At 42.5% G+C, this 11899-nt stretch overlaps 1 non-coding gene across 1 annotated transcript; it reads left to right on the forward strand.

The window, feature by feature from the left end:
* Positions 1-11125: 11125 nt before the first annotated feature.
* Positions 11126-11198, forward strand: Trnat-agu (transfer RNA threonine (anticodon AGU)). Its single transcript has one exon. It is a non-coding gene; the product is annotated as a tRNA-Thr (tRNA).
* The last annotated feature ends 701 nt before the right edge of the window (positions 11199-11899 follow it).

The following is an 11899-nucleotide window of genomic DNA, read 5'->3' on the forward strand; positions in this document are numbered from 1 at the left end:
ATTTCTTACATATTACGCTCGTGTTGCATTTTTGGTGTTGTTCTTCTTTTTATGAATGCAACAGGAGCGTAATATGTAAGAAATTTTCCACGCAACCTGCCACTGATGATGCCTTGCAAAAAATAAAGGCGAAACGCGTATGGCACTAAAATTGTTTTATTCAGTTGCTGTCAGACGGTCCATAAGTAAAAATTATTAATATACCGTAATATTACACGCAACTGAGGAAGACAGGACTACAAAAGTTGAAGATGTCTATGATCAGTATTTTTAATGTATAGCGGCAATGTGAATAACCTAAGAAATTGCAAATTATTAATAGATCTGCGTATATAGTTGGCTACTTTTTAAGTTCCTCGGTTTTATTTCATGTACGTAAAACTTCATTCTTTTTGTAGTTGTTACTGCTTTTGTACATAAACAATCTCATAATTTTTCATTTATTTAATTTCGGCACTCATTATGCATTAATTCTGTTTTATGATTTTACTTGTCTGTCAACCTAATAATATCTATACTGATGAAACTAATCTCGCAATTACCATCATTAAGATCGTCATTAGTCTCTATATTGTTTCCTTTCTAACCAGGTTATCTGTGTATATGCTTTCTCTTAAATATAAGTAACTAGTGTATACATTTGCTATAGCAGTAAAACGATTTATAGGACGTAACAAGGCGATACAAAATTTGTGAGAAAATGCATTCAAGAAAACTCAAATTGGATGAACAATAACTCTTCATGTCTCCTTAAGGAAGGTACAGCAGTGTTCTGAAAAAGAAAGAAAAGATAGTTCTGTTACGAGAGTATTGCGTTAAATCTTCTACAGCGCAAAAAAAAAAAAAAAAAAAAAAAAATTTCCTCCTGTCTTAGCTTATCGGTTGAAACAGCGCTCATATACAGGTGTGTGGAGACGTAACAAATCAGACATGTTGCTTGAAGCTAACTTCGTTGTTTTTACTTGCAAATTTATACATGCATTATTACGTAACGACTGTTGACATTAGATGCGCCACCATGTACCCTGTCCGGTGACCACAACGTGTCCAGTTTGTTGTCCGCGTCTCTCCTGGGACGTCCTTGACATCTACGGTCCCCTTCGTTTTTCTGCTTCAACGCCCTGACCGGGTGACGCAACACGTCTGTTAAGCATCTCCCTTACGTGACTTCTGGAGACAACTCTCTTTAAACACAGGTTTAAGTGAGCCGCCAGTGATTCCTGTCTGTGTCCAATCTCGCCAAGTCGTTTCCCGGTATATTTATTTGTTTCCTAGCAAAGAGTGACATGGAATACTTACTGCTTGTCCTCGAGTTCGTCCTCCACTTACTGCAGACGCAGCTGATTTATTCGTCGTGCGTGACCTCTGCTTATTTACGTATCCACAAACTGTCTAGTATCATGTGCTGCATTCTGTTGACATTTTCTAGTAGGAACTTTCACACCGGACGGAAGGACCATTCTGACTGACGAGGGGCCACTGCCAGCAAAATACAGGCTGCTTGAATTACTCCTGAAAAGTGGTGAACTACCCTTTGCGCAAATTCTGAGGTTTACACAGTGTCGCTGCCACTACTTGATGCAGGTACCGAGAAATTTGTCCTCTGTCACCGTCCATCGGCATCCGTACCTGTTGCTAAATGGTTAACCGCTCCCGGTTCATCCCCACGGGTATACGTTGCATATTGTCCTGTAGTGTGTTAAGTGTGGCCGAGAACAAAAACAGCTCACGAGTAGGATGATTTGCGCTACCGGCAATACACTTATTACTGGTAATGAAACGCAAGAGAATTCTGAAATTTAAAATTCTGATTCGACCATCTTGGGCAGGCTTCGCCGTGGTTTCGCTCAACAGTTTCTGATGAATGCACTGTAAACATTTTCAACGAGAACACAATTTCTTTCTGTTCAAAACTGAAATCACTCTATTCCTTAAGATGACCATCTTTTATATTTTTTTCGCTAGCCATCTCTCCACATATAACACATAGAACACAATACTGAGTACACACGAAACATATTATTTTCCTTTAATGTTAAATACAGTGCGAGTCAATAGTCCTCGGACACCTTCATAAGTTGGAAGATTAAAGGGGAAATTGAAATGTGATGATGGGAATATAGGTTTGACGTGGGACTGCAACTTTTGGAGTGAATGTCATTCATAGCCGCCATCTTGAAATCCGCCATTTTGGATTCAAGTCTTTTTTTTTTAATGGGAAGGGGGTGTTTGACACATCAAATAACACTCCCTTGAGTTCTGGAATTGAGTGGTGTAATTTGTTTTTGTCTATCTTGCACAGTTTAGAAGTTATTAATGTGGTTGCGGTGACTACAGTTGTGCATTACACGGGATGGACAACACGTAGAACATGTGTTGTAGCAGTCGGTAAGAAGGTAATTTCCCAACTTTGAACATTAATAACCTCTAAACTGTACAAGATAGACAAAAACAAATTACACCACTAAGTTCCAGAGCTCAAACGAGTGTTATTTGATGTGTCATACACCCCCATTCCCATTTTTAAAAAAATGACTTGAATCCGAAATGGCGGATTTCAAGATGGCAGCCATGAATGACATTCACTCCAAAAGTTGCAGCCCCACGTCAAACCTATGTTCCCATCATCACATTTCAATTTCCCCTTTAATCTTCCAACTTATGAAGGTGTCCAAGGACTTTTGACTCGCCCTGTATAATCTCTGTTGTTAAAAGATGCAGATGATTGCCCAAGTCTATGCTTACTGTAAAGAAATTGTAGACAATGCGTACATTGTCTAAAGCATTATTTTATGGGTCATATACGCATGCATTACACCAAAGTGACAAATGTCATTGGATACCTCCTAATGTCATGTCTGACTTTCTTTTTGCTGGCACAATGCAGCATTTCGACGTGGCATGGACTCAACGAGTCGTTGGGAAGTCCGTGCGGAAATATTCAGCCATGCTGCATTTATAGCTGCCCATAATTGCTAAAGCGTTGCCGGTGTAGGATGCTGTGTACGAACTGACCCCTCGATTACGTCCCACATTATGTTACATGGCAGTCATGTTGGGCGATCCGGATGACTAAATCAGTCGCTCTAATGGTCCAGAATGTTCTTCAAACCAATCGCGAACTGCTGTGCCCTGGTTACACGATGCATTATTATCCATGGCTTCATGTTGGGCAAGAGTCCATGGCTTCGTAGAGTCTGTGCCACACTCGAAACTTACCATTAACTCTTACCAACTGAAATCAGGACTCATCTGACCAGGTCACGGGTTCCCAGTCGTCTAGGGTCCAACCGACATGGTCACGAGCCCAGGAGGGGCGCTGCAGATGATGTGCTGTCAGCAAAGCCACTAGCGTCGGTTGTCTGCTGCCATAGCCCATTAACGACATATTTCGCCGCACTGTCCTGGCGGACACGTTCGTCATACGTCCCATACTGATTTCTGCGGTTGTTTCACGCGGTGTTGCTTGTCTTTTAGCATTGACAATGCTAAGTAAAGGCAGCTGCTTTCGGTCGTTAAGTGAAGGCCGTCAGTCACTGCGTTGTCCGTGATAAAAGTTAATGCGTGAAATTTTGTATTCTCAGCACATTGTTGACATTGTAAATCTTGGAATACTGAATTCCCTTACGATTTCCTAAATGGAATTTGGCTTGCTTCTAGCTCCAACTTCAATTCTGCGTTCAAAGTCTTCTATTTCTCGTCGTGCTGCCATAATCACGTCGGGAACATTTTCACATGAATCACCTGAGTAAAAATGACGGCTCCGGCAAAGCACTGCCCTTTTATACCTCGTGTACGCAGTACCGCCGCCATCTGTACATGTGCGTGTCGCTATCCCATGACTTTTATCACCTCAGTATATATTTCAATGGTTCCTAAAGATATCAGGTATTTATCGGTAAACACATAATGTAACCAGGAAAAGATAATGTGATACAAAAGTATGATAGCTGAGTGGAGCAGAACGATCGAACCAACGAAGATGCAAAGGGAGTGACCTCAGATGTTGCGGGAGTGTGCGTATCTAAACATCCTTTCTGCTTGATCTGCACAGCGACACTCCTAGGAAAAAGGCGGCATTACTACTCTAGGAATGAGCCGACCAGAACTATGTATGAGCCAATACCAGCGCTAGCTCACAACGTGGTGCAGATTATCGCCATCGTAAACAATGCATAAGCTTTGATTACTACTCTAACAGGACACCTTCCAAAGAAATTATGAAGTTCCGTCAGTGTAATTACTGAATACATTTTTACTGCGAGACACTTTTCTTTACACCCCCGCATATGTCCTGCAATATGCTCCTGTGCCTGATCTAAAAATGAACCGACTTTTATGTTGGAAGTAGTTCAGTTGCTAAGAATACTAAAATTATGACAGTGTGCACTGTAGCAATTTTGAAAATGCTGTGTGTTTAATAAAAGTGTCATGTTGTCCTACAGGAGGTAGTATTGGGCAAATGTAGGAGAGAAGTGCCTGTAACGATATGTTCGGAAACCAGTACTTATTGAGATATAGTCAGTCCTCCAGCTTATTCCCAGTTGTTCTTTATGTGAAAGGATACACAATGGACAGTGCTGTAGGTGATTACTAAGCACTCTGACACATTCTGCAGCCCTCCTCCGCGGTGAATCGACAAATTCTTCAAAATACACCTGGCTCCATATGGACAGCGTCAAATGCGTTGGTCACACACTCCTCTAACTTTTGCGCATGGTCAAGAGGTTAGACAAGAACCAATGCCTTTAAATGATCCCACAGCCAAATAACCACCCAGTACAGGTGTTGTGAGCGGGGAAGGCATGCTAGCGAACTCCCTCGACCAATCCACAGCTCATGAAACGCTGTGGTGACCAACTGTCGCACTTTCCATAGCATATGGGGTGGTGCCGCGCCGGGTAGACATCACAGTCGTTGCCTTTCTGCAATGATAACGTTCTCCAATAGCGCTGGTAACTCACCGTGCAGAAATTGTAAAAGTAAGGCGGTAAGGTGGCCTGTACCACCGATTACTACACATTACTGGTCACAAGTGAAACAGCCCGTATCTCACAAGGGAACCTCCCCATCGCACCCCCCTCAGATTTAGTTATAAGTGGGCACAGTGGATAGGCCTTGAAAAACTGAACACAGATCAATCGAGAAAACAGGAAGAAGTTGTATGGAACTACGAAAAAAATTAGTAAAATATACAAACTGAGTAATCCATGCGTAAGATATGTAACATTAATGAGATTATGAGCTCAGGAGCGCCGTGGTCCTGTGGTTAGCGTGAGTAGCTGCGAAACGAGAGGTCCTTGTTTCAAGTCTTCCCTGGACTGAAAATTTTACTTTCTTTATTTTCGCAAGTTATGATCTGTCCGTTCGTTCATTGACGTCTCTGTTGACTGTAATAAGTTTAGTGTCTGTGTTTTACCACCGCACCGCAAAACCGTGTGATTAGTAGACGAAAGGACGTGCCTCTCCAATGGGAACCGAAAACATTTGATCGCAAGGTCATAGGTCAACCGATTCCTCCACAGGAAAACACGTCTGATATATTCTATACGACACTGGTGACGGCATGTGCGTCACATAACAGGAATATGTTGTCGACCCACCTAATTTGTACACTTAGCGAATGGGTAAAAAGGTTCTTTTACCTTGCCCGATTTAGGCTTTCTTGTGGATGTGATAATCACTCCCAACAAGGTGATGAAAACATGAGTTTGTCACATAAATTAAACTTTTCACTCCAGGGAAGACTTGAACCTAGGACCTCTCGTTCCGTAGCTGCTCTCGCTAACCAAGGGACCACCGCCCTCGTTGACTCCCACTGTCCTTGATGTTGCCTATCTTCGTATGGACTACTCAGTTTGTATATTTTACTAATTTTTTTCATAGTTCCACACAACTTCTTCCTGTTTTCTCGATTGATCTGTGCTCAGTTTTTCAAGGCCTATCCACTGTGCCAACTTATAACTAAATCTGAGGGGGGTGCGATGGGGAGGTTCCCTTGTCAGCAGTTATTCGTTTGCGGACGTTTAATTACAGGAGCTTTTCTTATAGTTGGTATCAGCACTACCTTGTGTAGGAATATGTGACAATTCTTATGAACATCGTATCTGCTACTGAGATCTAGTGCCATTTTCTACATTACTTGAATCTGAAATCAAGAGTTTATTGCCAAATTTGTTGCTATACTGTTAGTACTTTTATGCGAAAGGTGATGGTTCAAATGGCTCTGAGCACTATGGGACTTAACATCTGAGGTCATAAGTCCCTTAGAACTTAGAACTACTTAAACCTAACCAACCTAAGGACATCACACACAACCATGCCCGAGGCTGGATTCGAACCTGCGACCGTAGCAGTCGCGCGGTTCCGGACTGAAGCGCTTACAGCCGCTCGGCCACCGGGGCCGGCGCGAAAGGTGAATTCGTTGCTTCGTGTTCCGACTGATGGGAAAGGACCAACGCTACTTTGTCTGTGTCTAAGTGTTACTAGAGGGCAATGAAATGCTGGTACGTGAAGTTCTGCCAAAGGTTTGTTCTGTACTCAATAGCAACGGTGAAGTAAATATAGAAATATATGTCGATGTGTGGCAGTAGTGTCTGTACCAGAAAACAAGTTAACCAATAATTAATTTCCCTTTAATTAAAAGCAATGGTTCCATAAAGTAGAAAACTGATAAGTTTAATTATGTTCAAGTATAAGTGAGAAATCACGAGAGTTCGCGCATATCAGAACGTAGGTTCGGTCATCATCCTCGCGCTAGAGAACAATAATCTGTACGCTAACCAAGTGGCTTGAAACAGCTTTTGTCCTTCAGAACTGGAGACCTTTTGTATTTCATTTGCCCAAAAATTATACACAATACAATAGCGTTACAGAGTTCTTGTTTACTTAAGCATCCCTCTGGTACCACTAACCAAGCCTTATGCAGTACCTACATAGGTTGCATACACACATACCGTCAGTTCCACTCGGACAGGGTGCAGTCGTAACGCTGTTCATATCCCATCTGCGATGATTCCTTTGCAAGCGCACAGATGATTTCCTCCTAATCTTCAACCTATCAGTGTTTATACTTCATCTCTAATGACGTCGTCGTCGTCTGGGCGTTAAAACCAGATCATCCTGTCTTCAGTTCCGATAGGAGAAAGGACGTTGTGTTCATCGACGTGTAACAGAAATACTTCAACTGACGATTTTCAGAATTCTAACGTCGACTGTTCTGAGAGTTCACGTACTCCAATAAAACCATCCACGCTCCACGAGATAAAAGAAGCATTCGAGAATAACTTTCTCCATCATCTACAGCCCACAATAGCCAACCGACGCACTATCGTTCCCTTTTCGAGGTTTCAAATACTCTTTATCCAGCTTCCATTTATGTCACCCACATACCGTTATGGAGTGCGAAAAGGCGCAAGACTTACGCCGGACTTCCTACCAAGGCCACTTTCAACGCGTCTAGCTCAGCTAATTCCGATAACCCACTATCGACTTCGAGAAACGGGCCGAGGGGTATATAGGTCAGAGCCCTCAGACAACGTGGGGACAGCACTTGCTTCGTACCTGAACCACCTTGCAGCATGGGCAAGAAACGAGTCGAGAAAATAATGATCAACAACGACGCGAAAATTTATGCGAGTCCCGAGCGAGTTCCAGATTCAGTAACCAGAATCTGTTACAAGTAAGTTGACAAAAATATCGAGCGGATGCACAGTTCACGTTGTAGCTCCGGAAATGAGTGCAGTGGAGTATGGGTTGGTGGCTGTGCAAGCTTGGGCTTATTTTACAGGAGCGTTTATTAACCAACATATATTATGAAATAAGCCTGAAACGGCATCAACAGAAATGCTTGCAGTTAATCAATACACATTGTAAAAATGGATGTATGTTTGCTCCACAAATCCTCCTGAACCATTGGATCAAAAAATGGTTCAAATGGCTCTGAGCACTATGGGACTTAACATCTGAGGTCATCAGTCCCCTAGAACTTAGAATTACTTAAACCTAACTAACCTAAGGACATCACACACATCCATGCCCGAGGCAGAATTCTAACCTGCGACCGTAGCGGTGGCGCGATGCCAGACTGAAGTACCTAGAACCGCTTGGTCACAACGGCCAGCACCATTGGATCAATTTCGACCAAACTTGATATACATATCACCTATTACTCTCTGCAAAGAACCACCGTAGTGATAAAAGCCACCAACCTCTCAAAAAGGGATGAGGGTGAAAAACCTAGTGTAACTCACGAGGCGCAAATTACCCAGACGATATTCATCCAGTGTTTGAGAACGAGAGCACTTAGTGACTTGCAACCAATTTCACACATAACTTCAGACCTATATTCATCATTTTGATTTGCAGCTCATTGTGTTGGCCGTGTTTGTAGTTAAAATTGTTGGATTTGAGGTCCAGCAGTTACGTAAAACACCGTTTTTTCTCAGTACCCAAACATGTTTCGGCACCACTGTGCCATCATCAGTGGGTTTTCGTTTTCATTTATTCTTTACATTTGGTGTGCATGAATTTTCTGGATCACCTGTGTGGTAGTTACTACAGATAGCTTGTCATGTTTTCGTGTGGCAAATAATAAATAATAAATAAAAACGAAAACCCACTGATGATGGCACGGTGGTGTCGAAACATGTTTGGGTACTGAGAAAAAACGGTGTTTTGCATAACTGGCGGACCTCACATCCAAAAATTTTAATTTCAGACCTTTCCGAGACCTTCCCTCACTGACATCCCCACAAAATGACGAAAGTAAAAAAAGTTTATAGCTTACCACGTTCTCGTTGTTCATCCAGTAAATCTTCCGCATAAGGCATGATCTTTTATTTTGTTCCGTATTTACTACTAATTCTATTTGCAAATCTTTGCAGATAGTGTTCACATTGACACTATGGATTTACCTGCAAAAACACGTAATTGTATGACTCATAGTTAGGGAGGTATTACGTAAAAACCACTGAACTTCTTGAAAATGAAACCGCAGGGTGAAATTCACTAGAGATACAGGTGAAATATGGGTATAAATCTGTGTGAAATTTGTGAAATATACTTAACAAGTGTGTACATGGGTAAAGTGATGAGTAAAAAGCTTCTCCTAAACCCATGGATCGATTTCCACCAAACCCGGTACACATCTGGAAAGAAATACTCTGGGGCAAGGAAAAGCAATTCTTATTCTGTTGAGGGTAATAAGGTGGAGAGAGAAGGAAGAGATGAACGGATAGCGATGGGAAAGGAGGAAATGGACCAAGAGAGGGAGGAGGAGAAGATGGACAGAGAAAGGGAGAAGGTGGAGAGGGTAGAGAGAGGGAAGAGGAGGAGATGGACAGAGAGAGAAAGAGGGAGAATTGTACAGAGAGAAGGGGATGATGAGATGGAGTTGGAAGGAGTAAGGTGTAATTATATGGAGGAGGAGGGGGTGGATATAGAGGGGCAGAAGGATTGAAAGGGGTGAGGTGGAGATAGAGGGAGTAGGAGGAAGAGGTGGTTTTATAGAGGGAGGAGGAGATGGAAAGAGAGGGGAAGGAGCAGATGGAAAGCAGGGGGGGGGAGAACAAATGGACAGAGGAAAGAAAGAGGAGGAGATGGATAGAGGCAAGAAGGAGGAAGACATAGACAGAGAGGAGAGAAGGAGGTAGACAGAGGAGAAGAGGAAATGGACAGAGAGGAAGAGGATGAGACAGACAGAGAAAGATAGGAGGAGGATAGGGAGAGAGGAGGGGAGGAGATGGACACGGAGGGGGGAGAGGAGAAGACAGAGAAAGGTAGGAGGAAGAGATGGATAGAATGAGGAAGTGAGGAGGAGGTGGACAGAGAGAGATGATTGGAAGGGGGAGATGGACAGATAGAGAGGGAGTGGTGGTGACTGGAACAAATACATACTCAGGAAATGCCAGGTTCTCAGCCAATATCATAATAAACGGTATTTTGCCCAGAAATAATTCTTGTTTAAAAATGGGTTGAACACAAACAGTAACTATCAAAAATTTATTCTAAGCAGATACAATATTTACGAACACTAATCTTATTCCAAAAGAGAACTGATCAAAATGTTTGAGAATTACTACAAAATCGCTAAGAAAACAGGAGTATTTATTAACGAAGAAAAGACAGAATTTCTGGCCATAAGTATAAAAATCTAAAGTGATGCATCTTTGGCGGTAGATGGACTCACTTTCAAGACAATGACCACTTCAAGTACTAAGGGAACGATTTTAGCAAGAATAATAAGAAGGAAATAGAAATAGACATCCGTGAAACAGTGAACAAAATACTTTTTAGTTTTATCAAAATCTTATAGAAACGATCACTTAGCGCTTTATCAATCGATCATTATACCAGTAACATTATATGATGTGAAGTGCCAATGTTTGGAAAGAAAGCTGAACAAAAACAATATTCGAAATAAAAATACTAAGAAAAATCTTTGGAGCAACATATGATGAAAATAACATGGAATGGAGGATAAAACAAAAATAAGGAATTAAGAAAGCTGTACAACTATCGTAACATCGTCTAAATGCTGAAAAAGAGAAAGCTGAAATGGGTAGGTGATAAGCAAGAATGATGGAGAGTAGATTACCTAGAACAGCATTCTCCAGATCAATAGACGGTACGAGAGGGAGAGGAAGACACAGAATTAGGCGGCGATATAAAATGTGGGTGACGACACAGCTAGGATCAACATCTAAAACAAGCGGACAAACAGTGCACTCAACAGAAAGAAATGGGAGAAAGTTGAAAACTTGTACTGAACAGGGGTTTGAACCCGGGTCTCCTGCTTACTAGGCAGGTGTTCTGACCACTGAGCCATCTTTTTTTTCAGTTTGTTCGTATTGGTCGTTGTATTTGGTCATAGCGGACGTCACATGACATCCGTTCCAATTCGTTGTTGATCCCTAATTCAGATTTTTTATTACAGAGACCATTCTCTGAGCGAACACGCTGAGATACCGTGCCGGCGCCATCTGGCAGGAGTGATCACTGCAATTGCATGGACTAACTTAACACACGTCCCATAAGAGCCACGTTTGCAGTGTGTGTTTAAGTTGAGAATTTGGATCTGATGGGAGGGACCTAGGGTTGACTGTGCAGTTGCAATGACCACTGTGGCTGGATGGCTTCGTGGTCAGAGCATCTGCCTAGTAAGCAGAAGACCCGGGTTCGAATCCCGGTCCAGCACAAATTTTCGGCTTTTCCCGTTGATTTATATCAGTGCCCACTTGCACCCAATGTCTGCCGTTCCTTTGTGTTTTACAAATCACAGTGTTCACAATAACAGCCTGTAGTAAATTTATAAGTGGGCAACCGCAATAACGCAGTGAGCTAAATGAACAAATGGCACAACAAGAGGTACACTCTGCTGTGAAGAACCTCCACCAGCTACTCCGCTAACACTGCAGACAACACGACTGCAGAGGGGTACGTAATATTCCAACGATGGACAACAGCGTAAGACAGAAGAAGTTACGGCTATGAACAATGATTGAAACACGACCTCTGTGTAAATACAAAACACAATACAGAAATCACTTTATACCGCCACAGTCACGCAGTGCAGTATACATTTCACAACTTGTAACGGTTACACAGCGTTCACAAAAGTAACAACAGACCCTCGCTGTCGCCACTGCTTTCAGTATCCACCGCACAGTAACCTCACACTGACAACACGTGTCAGCTGCCCATCAGTAGCTGTGGGTCATAAAGCACAACCTTTGTGCTCCGTAGAATTCAGCAATATCTAATCCCCACACCTTCCTGTCTCTGGCTGCGGTTGCCCTCCTCTTCTGGACAGTGGTAGACGACACCGTCCGCTCTCCAAATGGGCTGTGTCCACATACACGTCCGCTATACCCCCGTTGACTGTTGTAACACTCTACAC

The sequence above is a fragment of the Schistocerca nitens genome, chromosome 2 (assembly GCF_023898315.1).
Source record: "Schistocerca nitens isolate TAMUIC-IGC-003100 chromosome 2, iqSchNite1.1, whole genome shotgun sequence".
Classification (NCBI taxonomy): Eukaryota; Metazoa; Arthropoda; class Insecta; order Orthoptera; family Acrididae; genus Schistocerca; species Schistocerca nitens.